The following is a 16928-nucleotide window of genomic DNA, read 5'->3' on the forward strand; positions in this document are numbered from 1 at the left end:
GGCACTGTCTTAGGCCAATAGATATATATATACAGAAAATACTTTTAGGGGTGAATACAACATATGAGGGATGTGTTGCAGTGTGAGCGTATCCTAAATAAATAAAGGGGATTGAACATCATGTCTGATGGTCCGACTTTGTTGGGTGACCTGCGCCAAAGTACAGAAACAGTCTGCTGAACCCTGAGCAGATCCTTGGCTCAGATGTGTCTTAAATGTGAAATCCAGATGTGACAAGTATCTATTCAAACCGATTATACGCCCGTCCACCTTTCCCTTTAACACGCTCTCTCTTCCTCTCTTTCCGTCTCTCTCTCATTCTGGATCTCATAATAGTTTGGGGACAGGGGTCCAAAGAATTCAACAGATTCAGACACACAAGCTCACTGGTGTGTTATATTGGTGAAAGGAAAATGGGTGGCACACCGAGACGACCCCGGCACACACCCTGGGCCAACCACCACTCCCCCTCCATATGGCCTGTCAGCATGGGAGCCCACTATAATAGCAGTCTTGGCACGCGCCATAGACTGGCTCACATTGTAGTCTCTGATTCATGAAATAGAGATTTCTGAGGTCTGTTTGTGATTATGAGCAAGAATAGCTTAATGGTGAGAGAGGGAGAGATGAGAAATAGAGGCAAGACGGATATATAATGTAGAAAGAGACAGGGGTAGATAGAAAGAGACAGCGGTAGATAGAAAGAGACAGCGGTAGATAGAAAGAGACAGCGGGTAGATAGAAAGAGACAGGGGTAGATAGAAAGAGACAGGGGTAGATAGAAAGAGACAGGGGTAGATAGAAAGGGGTAGATAGAAAGGGGTAGATAGACAGCGGTAGAGCGAAAGAGACAGGGGTAGAGCGAAAGAGACAGGGGTGGAGAGACAGGGGTAGAGCGAAAGAGACAGGGGTAGAGCGAAAGAGACAGGGGTGGAGAGACAGGGGTAGAGCGAATGAGACAGGGGTAGAGCGAATGAGACGGGTAGAGCGAAAGAGACAGGGGTTGATAGAAAGAGACAGGGGTAGAGCGAAAGAGACGGGGGTAGAGAGAAAGAGACAGGGGTAGAGAGAGAAAGAGACAGGGGTAGAGAGAGAAAGAGACAGGGGTAGAGAGAGAAAGAGACAGGGGTGGAGCGAAAGAGACAGGGGTAGAGCGAAAGAGACAGGGGTAGAGCGAAAGAGACAGGGGTAGAGCGAAAGAGACAGGGGTAGAGAGAAAGAGGCAGGTTTAGAGAGAAAGAGACAGGGGTAGAGAGAAAGGGGTAGATAGACAGGGTAGATAGACAGGGTAGATAGACAGGTTTAGAGAGAAAGAGACAGGGTTAGAGAGAAAGAGACAGGGGTGGAGAGACAGGGGTAGAGCGAATGAGACAGGGGTAGAGCGAATGAGACGGGTAGAGCGAAAGAGACAGGGGTTGATAGAAAGAGACAGGGGTAGAGAGAAAGTGACGGGGGTAGAGCGAAAGAGACGGGGGTAGAGCGAAAGAGACGGGGGTAGAGCGAAAGAGACGGGGGTAGAGCGAAAGAGATGGGGGTAGAGCGAAAGAGACGGGGGTAGAGCGAAAGAGACGGGGGTAGAGCGAAAGAGATGGGGGTAGAGAGAAAGAGACGGGGGTAGAGCGAAAGTGACGGGGGTAGAGCGAAAGAGACGGGGGTAGAGCGAAAGAGACGGGGGTAGAGCGAAAGAGACGGGGGTAGAGCGAAAGAGACGGGGGTAGAGCGAAAGAGACGGGGGTAGAGCGAAAGAGACGGGGGTAGAGCGAAAGAGACGGGGGTAGAGAGAAAGAGACAGGGGTAGAGAGAAAGAGACAGGGGTAGAGAGAAAGTGACAGGGGTAGAGAGAAAGTGACGGGGGTAGAGCGAAAGAGACGGGGGTAGAGAGAAAGAGACGGGGGTAGAGAGAAAGTGACGGGGTAGAGAGAAAGAGACGGGGGTAGAGAGAAAGTGACAGGGGTAGAGAGAAAGTGACAGGGGTAGAGCGAAAGAGACGGGGGTAGAGAGAAAGAGACGGGGTAGAGAGAAAGTGACGGGGTAGAGAGAAAGAGACGGGGGTAGAGCGAAAGAGACGGGGGTAGAGAGAAAGTGACGGGGGTAGAGCGAAAGAGACGGGGGTAGAGCGAAAGAGACGGGGGTAGATAGAAAGAGACGGGGGTAGATAGAAAGAGACAGGGGTAGAGAGAAAGAGAAAGGGGTAGATAGACAGGGGTAGAGAGAAAGAGACAGGGGTAGTGAGAAAGAGACAGGGGTGGGGTGGGGTAGAGAGAAAGGGGTAGAGAGAAAGAGACAGGGGTGGGGTAGAGATATAGGGGTAGAGAGAAAGAGACAGGGGTAGAGCGAAAGAGACAGGGGTAGAGCGAAAGAGACAGGGGTAGAGAGAAAGAGACAGGGGTAGAGAGAAAGAGACAGGGGTAGATAGAAAGAGACAGGGGTAGATAGAAAGAGACAGGGGTAGAGAGAAAGAGACAGGGGTTGATAGAAAGAGACAGGGGTAGAGAGAAAGGGGTAGATAGACAGGGGTAGAGAGAAAGAGACAGGTTTAGAGAGAAAGAGACAGGGGTAGATAGAAAGAGACAGGGGTAGAGAGAAAGAGACAGGGGTAGAGAGAAAGAGACAGGGGTAGAGAGAAAGAGACAGGGGTAGAGAGAAAGAGACAGGGGTAGAGAGAAAGAGACAGGGGTAGAGAGAAAGAGACAGGGGTAGATAGAAAGAGACAGGGGTAGATAGAAAGAGACAGGGGTAGATAGAAAGAGACGGGTAGAGCGAAAGAGACAGGAGTAGAGAGAAAGAGACAGGGGTAGATAGAAAGAGACAGGAGTAGAGAGAAAGAGACAGGGGTAGAGAGAAAGAGACAGGGGTAGATAGAAAGAGACAGGAGTAGAGAGAAAGAGACAGGGGTAGAGAGAAAGAGACAGGGGTAGAGAGAAAGAGACAGGGGTAGAGAGAAAGAGACAGGGGTAGAGAGAAAGAGACAGGGGTAGAGAGAAAGAGACAGGGGTAGAGAGAAAGAGACAGGGGTTGATAGAAAGAGACAGGGGTAGAGAGAAAGGGGTAGATAGACAGGGGTAGAGAGAAAGAGACAGGTTTAGAGAGAAAGAGACAGGGGTAGATAGAAAGAGACAGGGGTAGAGAGAAAGAGACGGGTAGAGCGAAAGAGACAGGAGTAGAGAGAAAGAGACAGGGGTAGAGAGAAAGAGACGGGTAGAGCGAAAGAGACAGGAGTAGAGAGAAAGAGACAGGGGTAGAGAGAAAGAGACAGGAGTAGAGAGAAAGAGACAGGAGTAGAGAGAAAGAGACAGGGGTAGAGAGAAAGAGACAGGGGCAGAGTGAAAGAGACAGGGGTAGAGTAAGGTCATGAGCACAAACATTAGTCTATCAACCCAAACAACTTCTCTCCTCCTGACCTGGAACATTATATTTTTTGCAATTCATATCATATCTCTACCTGCTTGATATATAAATACATTCTACCCTTTAATGTGCTACTGTCTGTGTGCATCATCTATTAATTGTGGTTTTAGTGATTCATTCACAACAATTAACAGCACTCTCTAAGACATGAATGAACCCCTTTGAGTCATTCATTAAAACCGTCTCACAAATTACAAGATGTAATTGCTACAGGCATCTTTGCGTGTAACCCATCTTTAATGAGCCGTTATGCATACAGCACTAATTAACAGGCCTAAGGTCACTTCCTTGTCACTCAGCAGCTGATAAACACTGTTTATCTTCTTACACTAATTGTCAACTAATAACATCATCAGTGGAATAATTTAAGAGCATGTACGCAAAACAACACAATCGTCCAAAAAACGGTTGAAATGTAAGGTGCAGTCGTTTTAAAATGGTTATATGTTTCTTCTTTTAGGTCTACGGTAGCAAAACAAAGTAAGAAGTTGCAAAACATACCTTTTAACATTTCTTTTTGGCTTTACAATGCATTTTCACACAAAAATGCCCCAGGACAATTGCACAATGTCAATAATGACTTCTGACTACCTGTTGCCCTCCAATCATTGTAGTCCAAACACCGGATTAGAGGATCGTTTTTTAAAATGTAGTTTGGCTTTTGTTGCTTTAGCAAATATCAACTAAGAGAGTAACTCTCCCTTTCAAAATGGCTGTCATTTCAGGCAGACAAGAGTACACTTAATTTTTTTTGCAGTGAATCAGCCCACGTCCCGGAGATAGCTAATTTAGTGAGGTAGCTATCACTATCATGCACTTGAACAATAATTACTTGAATGTGCTGAGGAAATCTACAGATCAGTGCCAACCGTAATAGTCTTCGCATGGCTGGCATAGGCCATTGGAAGATAGATATGTGGAAAGAACACATCTTGTCTTTATTCCACTTGAATAGACAAACTGATGGATGAACACCTGGTCAAATTAAAAAAAAGTGATGAAATGTCTAATTATGATAATTCAGATTTATGTTCTTAGAGTTTTATTAATACCATTATAGATTAAAACCTCTTAAGGAGTAGCCCCTTTTTAAAATGTTCTCCTAAAATGACATACCCAAATCTAACTGCCTGTAGCTCAGGCCCTGAAACAAGGGTTTGCATATTCTTGGTACCATTTGAAAGGAAACACTTAAGTTTATGGAAATGTGAAAGGAATGTAGTAGAATATAACACAATAGATCTGGTAAAATATTTTTGTTGTTGTACCCTCATCTTTGAAATGCAAGAGAAAGGCCATAATGTATTATTCCAGCCCAGGTGCAATAAAGATTTTGGCCGCTAGATGGCATCAGTGTTTGTCTAACGTTTTAGAACGATCGAATGAACCATTGCATTTCTGTAAAATAAATTGTATCAAGACTGCCCAAATGTGCCTAATTTGTTTATTAATAACTTTTCATGTTCAAAATTGTGCACTCTCCTCAAACAATAGCATGGTATTATTTCACTGTAATAGCTACTGTAAATTGGACAGTGCAGTTAGATTAACAAGAATTTAGGCTTTCTGCCAATATCAGATATGTCTATGTCCTGGGAAATGTTCTTGTTACTTACAACCTCATGCTAGTCACATTAGCCTAGGTTAGCTCAACCGATCCCTTAATGTATTCTCCCACATGAACCTCTGAGCGCTCTAAAACAACATGAAAAAGATAATGCTGGTCTATGTGAACCAGTACAAATGGGAAATACAGTGTATTTTTTTTGTAAAAATTACCAAAGGGCAGCTTGAGTTATGGGTCTATTTCCGGTTTTATTTTCCCTTGTTCGAATCAAAGTATATCAAATTTAAACCGTGTTGAAAAAAGACTGGCCCGAGTCAGACAGGGCCAAATCCTGTCAGGGAGAGAAGCTGTGAACCTAATTCTCAACAAGAGCCAAACATCCCTTTAAAAATATGCACATATTTACTTTTATCCATTAAGATTCTTGCATGTGTGGCTCTCCAAAGCAGCATGACATGAATCACTGAGTATTGGTTTTCTGCACAGCCTCAGAAATGGTTGACTCACCCTGGCTCTGATGCTGTATTTCTCGCTCTCCAAACAGAACAAGACTGCCTGGTAGAAACGAGGTAATGTGAGATCCCCAATGGCCTCAACCAATCACAGAGCCCTAAAGATAGTCCATTTGTCTAGTAGAACCTCATGACAACCAATTACAAGACTTGAAAACCATTCTGGTCATTGTACTCAGAATCGGTCCAACTCCCTGATGGAGTATCAGAGTCAGAGAGAGTTTGGAAAAGTCACTCCTCAGAAATCAGAGCTCTTAGTTTTTTATCTGACAGTTATAAGTGTGTGGGGAACAACACAGAGTAGGCCTATAGGCCTAATCTGCATGTGAGAGGAAAGCTCATGGTAAACAGGTTGTACAACAGCCAGAAGAACAACAGCCTGTTGAAATAAATTCCTTACTCAGTCAGGACTTTCTCAGAACTTCCTTGTGACCTGCATAGTTCCTACTGTACCTCAGAGCAACAGTCTTTCTTGTCTGAACATCACGTTACATTTACTCTATCTACAAAACGTTGAGGAATTCAATATAATAGCCTACCTTTGGGTATGAAAAGCTCATCTCGTTGGGACGGCAGGCAAAGTACAGCCTATGGCAGTGGTTTTCAACCTGTAGTCCGCGGACACTACAAGTGGTTCATACCGATTTCATAGTTCATACTGTACCTCAAGCAAGCATAACTTTTCAGGGAAATATAGTGCCGTTAAAAATAGGACAATAAAAGGTATACTAAAGGAGATTTCAATCTGAGGTGAACCTGAGGAGAAGAGTGGGATTGGTCCGTGCTTGAGCTAGACGTCATGTATGGATCTGGAATGTGTTTAAACTGGATTCATATTTGCAAACATGGATTTTTAGAGGAAAGGAGCCTGGCTGAACAAGACTGGCTGAACAAGACTCATAGGAGGTGACAAAAGATGATTTGTTCTCGCTGACCATTCTGACCCTACTGTAGGCCTATACAAGGTTCTTTACATGTGAAAATGTAAAGCATCCAGACTAGATTGGCAACATTTTCTTATTTTCTTGAGAAGTGGGATATACTCCTACTAATCTATCAATAGAATATGAATAATCACTTAGTGACTCACTCTTACTATTGGGTCATGAACCAAGTTTGCCCATTCATAGATGGTAATGTTTGTCACGACTCCTACCGAAGGTGGCCCCCCCTCCTGCTCGGGTGGCGCTCGGCGGTCGTCGTCACCGGCCTACTAGCTGCTACTGATTCCCTTTTTGTTTTCCCCCCTTTTCGTTATTAGGCGCACCTGTTTTTAGTTGGGCTATTAGCCAGCAGGCCCGCCTGCTCTTTGTGCGGGATTATTTTTCCCATTGTATGCTGTGCGTGATTACACGCGGTTTGTTGCACATTCTTCAGTGGTGCGTATGTTTGCGCAAGCTGTTTTGTCCCGTGTGTTTGGGGCACTTTGCTTTGTTGTGCGCTCTGTGCGTTGTTTGGGTTGGCTGTCGTTTTGTTTGGAAGCCTATTAAAGCCCATTCACCGAATCGCTGTTCTCCTGCATTTGATTCCTCATCTACCAACACCCACGCCTTACAATGTTAAACATTTACGTCTATTCACAAAAATGGCTGCCGGCTGAGGGCAGCACCCCAACACTCCGACAGTGTCCTGAAGCTCTGTCTAAAAATCAATACGCCTCGCTTGCGATACGGTTTTGGAAATATTTGGAACTTAACTTTCATATCACGAGATTTGTTTTCTTCAAAAAACAAAATACTAAATTACTACACACCTTTATAGGGTTAGTTTTCCCAAACGGCCATATTTCCATGTTACATTGCTTGTTTACGGAAGACAGATGGGAGACAGAGGCACCCACCAGTGCTAATTATCTATCTAGTATGCTCCGAACACCTATGTGTAACAGAAGAAGGACGCCAGGAAAGTGCTGTAAATGAAAAAGACTGTCGACTGCAACGGTGTCAAAACCAGTTAAAACTGTCTACAGTAAGTGTATATTTTGCTTGTGGGAAATTATTTTGATGTGATATGAAATTAAAGGGCTTTATGTTTCTAGAACCGTATTACAATTGCGAATCGATTCACGTTCAGTCTACCTCTGAACATAATATACACTACTCAAAAAAATAAAGGCAACACTTAAACAACACAATGTAACTCCAAGTCAATTACACTTCTGTGAAATCAAACTGTCCACTTAGGAAGCAACACTGATTGACAATAAATTTCACATGCTGTTGTGCAAATGGAATAGACAACAGGTGGAAATTATAGGCAATTAGCAAGACACCCCCATTAAAGGAGTGGTTCTGCAGGTGGGGACCACAGACCACTTCTCAGTTCCTATGCTTTCTGGCTGATGTTTTGGTCACTTTTGAATGCTGGCGGTGCTTTCACTCTAGTGGTAGTATGAGACGGAGTCTACAACCCACACAAGGGGCTCAGGTAGTGCAGCTCATCCAGGATGGCACATCAATGCGAGCTGTGGCAAGAAGGTTTGCTGTGTCTGTCAGTGTAGTGTCCAGAGCATGGAGGCGCTACCAGGAGACAGGCCAGTACATCCGGAGACGTGGAGGAGGCCGTAGGAGGGCAACAACCCAGCAGCAGGACCGCTACCTCCGCCTTTGTGCAAGGAGGAGCAGGAGAAGCACTGCCAGAGCCCTGCAAAATTACCTCCAGCAGGCCACAAATGTGCATGTGTCTGCTCAAACGGTCAGAAACAGACTCCATGAGGGTGGTATGAGGGCCCGACGTCCACAGGGGGGGGTTGTGCTTACAGCCCAACACCGTGCAGGACGTTTGGCATTTGCCAGAGAACACCAAGATTGGCAAATTCGCCACTGGCGCCCTGTGCTCTTCACAGATGAAAGCAGGTTCACACTGAGCACGTGACAGATGTAACAGAGTCTGGAGATGCCGTGGAGAACGTTCTGCTGCCTGCAACATCCTCCAGCATGACCGGTTTGGCGGTGGGTCAGTCATGGTGTGGGGTGGCATTTCTTTGGGGGGCTGCACAGCCCTCCATGTGCTCGCCAGAGGTAGCCTGACTGCCATTAGGTACCGAGATGAGATCCTCAGACCCCTTGTGAGACCATATGCTGGTGCGGTTGGCCCTGGGTTCCTCCTAATGCAAGACAATGCTAGACCTCATGTGGCTGGAGTGTGTCAGCAGTTCCTGCAAGAGGAAGGCATTGATGCTATGGACTGGCCCGCTCGTTCCCTAGACCTGAATCCAATTGAGCACATCTGGGACATCATGTCTCGCTCCATCCACCAACGCCACGTTGCACCACAGACTGTCCAGGAGTTGGCGAATTCTTTAGTTCAGGTCTAGGGGGAGGTCCCTCAAGAGACCATCCGCCACTTCATCAGGAGCATGCCCAGGCGTTGTAGGGAGGTCATACAGGCACGTGGAGGCCACACACACTACTGAGCCTAATTTTGACTTGTTTTAAGGACATTACATCAAAGTTGGATCAGTCTGTAGTGTGGTTTTCCACTTTAATTTTGAGTGTGACTCCAAATCCAGACCTCCATGGGTTGATAAATTGGATTTCGATTGATTATTTTTGTGTGATTTTGTTGTCAGCACATTCAACTATGTAAGATTATTTCTTTCATTCAGATCTAGGATGTGTTGTTTAAGTGTTCCCTTTATTTTTTTGAGCAGTATATAAAGTCCTTGGACGTTAAGGAGTAAAGGTAGGCTGGCCTATACTCCTTCACAGTACATTCTTGGGATAGAACCGAGTCAAAAGTCAGCCACAGGAAATGCATTATTGAACACATTCTTTACTACTGACCAAATTCAGTCACCTCTGTTATCACTATCAACATTTAACACTGTGACTTTTGATTGAGTCATACTGAAAATATTTGGGTTGGTTTGTAAATAGATTTGACTTGAATAAAAAAGGGCTAGTTACAGATCTAGGATCTTAATTTGAGCCAGTTTGCTACAGCAGGAAAATAATCCTGCAGCAACAGGACATGTGAATTATTATGTCGATTTTAATTAATTGACATTTATTTAGGGGTTGGTACATTTTTCTTAAGGGAAAATCAAGTTATAATTTTTAAAGTGGAAATAACAGACTTCGGAAGCCTTTTTAAACCTCAAATACAGTACACATTTTTTAAATCTCCTGCAACAGGGCAGTCAAGTTAAGATCCTACATCTGTAATATCCTCTTATTTCACTGAGTTGATATCCTGTCCACTCTGTCCACTAGAAGGTGCAACAGGTGTAATCTCGGCACTCAGAACCACAACAGGTGCAGCAACATTCTCTCTTTTCTGAGCATCACATTACATTTACTTTATTTACCTACAAAATGTTGATGAATTCAATAAAAAAGCTAATCTCGTTCACCACTTCCACCTTGGGACGGAAGGCCAATATAGCCTAAGGTGCAAAAATGTTAATACTTATTAGGTAGGCTAGAAGTAGTGGTAGGAGGGGTATGTAATAATTAAAAGGCTGGCAAAAATGACAATAATTGACTCACAAAACAGTCAAACAGGGTCAAAAATCTAAATCAAACCTTCAAATGAATTCAAAGTGGTTCTGCCCTACAATCAGGCTGCAGGCACTGTGGTCAACGGGCTGCCTACCCGCATAGATGATCTCAAACAAAATGTACAAATTACAGATTACATAGTAATATAATTACACAGGTATACATTGAGTAAATGAAACATTAAGAACACCTGCTCTTTCCATGACATAGACTGACCAGGTACATCCAGGTGAAAGCTATGATCCCTTATTAATCTTACTTGTTAAATCCACTTCAATCAGATGAAGTGGAGGAGACAGGTTAAAGAAGAATTTTTAACCTTGAGACATTTAAGACATGGATTGTGTATGTGTGCCATTCAGAGGGTGAATCGGCAAGACATAAGATTGAAGTGCTGTTGAACGAGTATGGTAGTAGGTGACTAGCCGCACCGGTTTGTTTCAAGAACTGCGATGCTGCTGGGTTTTTCACGCGCAAAAGTTTCCCGTGTGTATCAAGAATAGACCACCACCAAAAGGCCATCCAACCAACTTGACACGACTGTGGGAAGTATTGGAGTCAAGATGGGACAGTATCCCTGTAGAACGCTTGACACCTTATAGAGTCCATGCCCCAATGAATCGAGGCTGTTCCGAGGGCAAAAGGGGGGGTGCAACTCAATATTAGGAAGGTGTTCTTAATGTTTTGTATACTCAGTGTATATACACCTAGCACCACCCCGGGCTAAACTGGTTTTATCTAGACGGGATACTGACTTTTCATAGCAGGTTAGAAGAACTTACGCAGCAGGTTAGGATAAACATAAATGACAATAATATCGCTGGAAAAGAGCGCGCCTCTTTATTTGCAGAAACACGAGCACACCCGCGGGTGACAGCAAGCAGGATTTCCTAGATTTTCAATCAGGCATGATATTTTCCAACCCAGTGAAAGTGACATTGACATAAGGAGCCAGAAGCATATTGGGAGGTGGGAGGATAACTTGAGGCAGAAAGAATAGCACACATACCGTGTTCACGTGCTAGTCGGAACTAGGATCTTGGAAATGTCTGACTGGGGTGCTGAGGAGTATTTCTGTCTGTAATAAAGTCCTTTTGTGGGGAAAAATGAATTCTGATTGGCTGGGCCTGGCTCCCCAGTTTTTATTTAACTAAGCAAGTCAGTTAAGAACAAATTCTTATTTACAATGACAGCATACCTACAGCCCCTGGAGCAAATTAGGGTTAAGTGCCTTGCTCAAGGACACATCGACAGGTTTTTCACCTTATCAGCTCGGGTATTCGAACCAGCAACCTTTCGGTTACTGGCCTTGCGCACTAATCGCTAGGCTACCTGCCTGACTGCCAAGCGTGTGGGCCTATGCATTTTTGTAATGTTACCCATTGTCACATCCTGACCAGTATAAGGGGTTATTGGTTATTGTAGTTTGGTCAGGACGTGGCAGGGGGTATTTTGTTTTATGTGGTTCGGGGTTTAATGGGATATGTATTTATGTAAGAGGGGTGTTTGATTTATGTGTTCCGGGGTTTTTGGGTAATGTTCTTGTTTTGTATTTCTATGGTTTTCTATGTTGTGTATTTCTTTGTGTTGGCCTGGTATGGCTCTCAATCAGGAACTGTACATCGTTGTTGCTGATTGAGAGTCGTACTTAGGTAGCCCTGTTTCGCCTGTCCCTTTGTGGGAAGTTGTTTGTGCATTGCTGTGCGTTCGTGTGGTTTCTTGTTTTGTGGTTTCAGTGTTCTAAATTAAAAGTTAAAATGAGCACTCAACCCGCTGCGCCTTGGTCCCTTCCATACGATGACCGTTACAGAACTTCCCACCACCAACGGACCAAGTAGCGTGCCCAGGAAGAGGAAGGATCTTGGGCCAGGGAGAGAAGGCAGTGGAGGACATTTTGGACATGGGAGGAGGTAATGGCAGGGGACAAGACCCTGCCATGGAAACAGGTGGAGACAGCGAGGGAGGAACGGCGAAAGTGGAGCGAAGAGCGGGCCCAACGTAGGATGCATGAGAGGCAGCCCCAATAAAAAAAAATTGGGGTGGCACACGAGTAGTTTGGCTGGGCCAGGGTTAAGCCCCAAGCCAACTCCCCGTGCTTATCGGCGGCAGCTTGTTACTGGTCAGGCCCCGTGCTATGGGGTGATGCGCACGGCGTCGAGGCCGAGCATTCACAGGCCGGTGTGCGCGGTGCCAGCGCCCCGCATTTGCCAGGGGGAAGAGGGCATCCAGCCAGTAAGGGTGGTACCAGTACTGCGCTCAAGACAGCCAGTGCGCCTTCACGGCCCAGTGTATCCTGTTCCCGCTCCTCGCACTAGCCCTGATGTGCGTGTATCCAGTCTGGCGTCTTTTAAGCCAGCACCAGGCCTCCAGTGCGTCAGCTCAGTCCAACTCGTCCTGTTCCTGCTCCTTGCACTAGCCCTGAGGTGTGTGTTTACAGTCTGGCACATCCAAAGCCAGCACCATGCACCAGGCCTCCAGTGCGTCAGCCCAGTCCAACTCGTCCTGTTCCTGCTCCTCGCACTAGCCCTGAGGTGCGTGTTTCCAGTCTGGCACATCCAAAGCCAGCACCAGGCCTACAGTGCATCAGCCCAGTCCAACTCGTCGTGTTCCCGCTCCTCGCACTAGCCTTGGGGTGCGTGTCTCCAGTCTGGTACCTCCAAAGCCAGCCCCACGCATCAGGCTTTCAGTGCGCAGTCCCCGTCCAGAGCCTCCGACGACAGTGCCCCGTCCAGAGCCTCCGACGACAGTGCCCCGTCCAGAGCCTCCGTCCAGAGACGGCCCACAGTCCGGAACCGAGTGAGACGGCCCATAGTCCAAAGCTCCCAGAGTCGCCCTTCAGCCCGAGGTCTACAGCGACATGCCTCAGCCCGAGGTCTACAGCAACATGCCTCAGCCAGAGGTATTCAGCGGGGGTGGACAGGTTAGGTTTGTGGACTAAGGCCAGAGCCTGAGCCACCTTCACAGTAGGAGGATTGGGGAGGGGGGGGTGTAGCACGGGAACCGTCGGTGATGGCAGCCTCCCTCCCTTTAGTTTGGGGGGTTTATTTTGTGTTTATTTTTGTGAGGTGCATCCGGGGTCTGCACCTTTGGGGGGAGGGGGGTACTGTCACGTCCTGTAAGAGGGGTGTTTGATTTGTGTTCCGGGGTTTTTGGGAAATGTTCTTGTTTTGTATTTCTATGTTGTGTATTTCTTTGTGTTGGCCTGGTATGGCTCTCAATCAGGAACAGCTGTACATCGTTGTTGCTGATTGAGAGTCGTACTTAGGTAGCCCTGTTTCGCCTGTCCCTTTGTGGGAAGTTGTTTGTGCATTGCTGTGTGTAGCCTGCATTACTGTGCGTTTTCTTGTTTTGTGTTTTCAGTGTTCTAAATGAAAAGTTAAAATGAGCACTCAACCCGCTGCGCCTTGGTCCCTTTCATACGACGACCGTTACACCCATAATGTTCCCCTAATGTTTGAGTGTCCAGTTTTCAGTTTGTTAGTGGAACATTAAATCTATTTTAGCAAAAACCTTCTGAGAACATTTGTTATTATGTTTTGGTGTTAGAGTTAGGTTCTGCTTGACATTAAGGCAATGTTATCCTATCTAGAACGTGGTTACAATGTTCTCAGAATATACAACATGAATGTTCTAGATGCGTTTTATCAGACGTTGCAAGAACATTGTGTCCAGTTTTCTGAGGGTTAGGAGAATATTCCATGAACAAACCACCAAACATATTCAGAACATGGTTGCCATGTTCTCAAAATATGCAATATGAATGTTCTAGAAATACTTCATGGCATGTTGCAAGAACATTAATGTGTCCAGTTTTCTAAGAGTTAAGGAGCCTACCTTTACTCCTTAACATCCAAGGACTTCATATATTATGTTCAGAGGTAGACTGGCTCTGGCTGCCAAAACAGCCAAATACTCCATCTAAACGGGAATCGATTCTCAATTGCCACACTGTTCTATAAACATAAAGCCCTTTACTTTCATGTCACATCAAAATAATTTCACAAACGCAAAATATACACTTACTGTACATTGTTTTAACCAGCTGTCTCACAGTTGCAGGCAACAGCATTTTTCAGTGACAACACATTCTGGCAGTGAGAGTAAGGTGACTCTCCTAACGGGTCTAGAAACCAGGCCACCAGCACCAATGACAAATGCCCTAACTACTGTCCCAATATGGGATATCTCTAGGGAATGTGCTTATTGGGACAATATAGTTAGGCCCTGTCCAGAAGAAACCATAAACCCTCCTTCCTAGGCAATTGTGTAAATCTGAAACAACTTGATATTGTAGGTGTAAGCAATAGGGTTAATGCATTTTGAAGTAAATCTCGGGTCTGTTAAGTACATTCAAGAAAATATTTTATTGAACATAGTGATTCAAATACCAGTACTGACAGGTGGGGAGGAATTGGTGAGGAGTGAGCCAGCAACTGGAGGGTAGCTGGCATCCAGCCTCAAGTGCCAGGGTTAACGAACTTATCCCGCTAAACTGTTCATTGGGCACTGCACAGCGTGTGTGTTAAAAGCAGAAGACACATTTCCATCTCGTGGGGACTAATAAAGTTGTGTCTTGTCATTAAAACAGGCTAATATACCCCACCAACATCATACAACTGCTGAAATAAGTAGTTTTTTTTAAATGATGAAAATACTCAGATGAATTGATACCTGACATTGTGGTGTAGCAGGAAGTTCAGAGTACCATGAACCAAGAGGTGAGTTCAAAACCCAGGTGAGGACATGTTGAATAATATTTACTGTGTAACTAAATATGTCAAATGTGTGTTGAGAACACTGTGTAAATATCCCTAATCTTGCCAACAGACAAAGAGCTAACCAATCAGGGCTTTCATTGGCTCGGTAACATGTGTAATTTTTTTACACATATACTGAACAAAAATATAACACAACATGCAACAATTTGAATGAGTTACAGTTCATATAAGTAAATAGAAATAAATGAATTAGACCCTAATCTATGGATTTCCCATGACTGGGAATACAGATTTGCATCCGCTGGTCACAGATACCTTTTTTTTTTTAAGTAGGAGCGCCGATCAGAAAACCAGACAGTATCTGGTGTGACCACCATTTGCTTCATGCAGAGTGACACATCTCCTTCGCATAGTTGATCAGGCTGTTGATTGTGGCATGTGGAATGTTGTCCCATTCCTCTTCAATGGCTGCGCAAAGTTGCTAGATATTGTGGGAACTGGAACACGCCGTCATACACGTCGATCCAGAGCATCTCGAACATGCTCAATTGGTGACATGTCTGGTGAGTATGCAGGGCATGGAAGAACTGGGGCATTTTCAACTTCCAGGAATTGTGTACAGATCCTTGTGACATAGGGCCGTGCATTATCATGCTGGAACATGAAGTGATGGTGGCGGATGAATGGCACGACCATGAGCCTCAGGATCTCGTCACTGTATCTCTGTGCCTTCAAATTGCCATTGATAAAAGACAATTGTGTTCGTTGTCCGTAGCTTATGCCTGCCCATACCATAACCCTACCGCCACCATGTGGCACTCTGTTCACAATGTTGACATCAGTAAACCGCTCGCACACACACGGATCTGCGGTTGTGAGGCCGGTTGGACGTACTGACAAATTCTCTAAAATGACGTTGGAGGCGGCTTATGGTAGAGAAATTAACATTAAATTCTCTGGCAACAGCTCTGGTGGACATTCCTGCAGTCAGCATGCCAATTGCACGCTCCATTAAAACTTAAGACATCTGTGGCATTGTGTTGTGTGACAAAACTGTACATTTCAGAGTGGCCTTTTATTGTCCCCAGCACAAGGTGCACCTGTGCAATGATCATGCTGTTTAAATCAGCTATTTGATATGCCACACATGTCAGTTGGATGGATTATCTTGGCAAAGGAGAAAAATCTCACTATCAAGAATGTAAACAAATCTGTGCACAAAATGTGAGAGAACTAAGCTTTTGGTGCGTATGGAACATTTCTGGGATCTTTTATTTCAGCTGATAAGACAATAGGCCAACACTTTATATTTTTGTTCAGTGTATATACATTTCAAATCAAAGTTTATTTGTCACGTGTGCCAAATACAACAGGTGTAGACCTTACAGTGAAATGCTTACTTACAGGCTCTATCCAATAGTGCTAAAAAGGTATTAGGTGAACAATAGGTAAGTAAAGAAATAAAACAGTAAAAAGACAGGCTATATACAGTAGCGAGGCTACATACAGACACCGGTTAGTCAGGCTGATTGAGGTAGTATGTACATATGGTTAAAGTGACTATGCATATATGATAAACAGAGAGTAGCAGTAGTGTAAAAGAGGGGTTGGCGGGTGGTGGGTGGCGGGACACAATGCAGATAGCCCGGTTAGCCAATGTGTGGGAGCACTGGTTGGTCGGCCCAATTGAGGTATGTACATTAATATATAGTTATTTTTTCTTTGGACACATACTGTTTTACTGTGGATATAGATACTTTTGTACCGGTTTCCTCCAGCATCTTCACAAGGTCCTTTACTGTTGTTCTGGGATTGATTTGCACTTTTAGCACCAAAGTACGTTCATCTCTAGGAGACAGAACGCGTCTCCTTCCTGAGCGGTATGACAGCTGCATGGTCCCATGGTGTTTATACTTGCGTACTATTGTTTGTACAGATGAACGTGGTACCTTCAGGCATTTGGAAATTGCTCCCAAGGATGAACCAGACTTGTGGAGGTCTACAATTTTTTTCTTCTGAGGTCTTGGCTGATTTCCTATGATATCAAGCAAAGAGGCATTGAGTTTGAAGGTAGGCCTTGAAATACATCCACAGGTACACCCCCAATTGACTCAAATTATGTAAATTAGCCTATCAGAAGCTTCTAAAGCCATGACATCATTTTCTGGAATTTTCCAAGCTGTTTAAAGTCACAGTCAACTTAGTGTATGTAAACTTCTGA

Source organism: Salmo salar, chromosome ssa06, assembly GCF_905237065.1.
Source record: "Salmo salar chromosome ssa06, Ssal_v3.1, whole genome shotgun sequence".
NCBI lineage: Eukaryota > Metazoa > Chordata > Actinopteri > Salmoniformes > Salmonidae > Salmo > Salmo salar.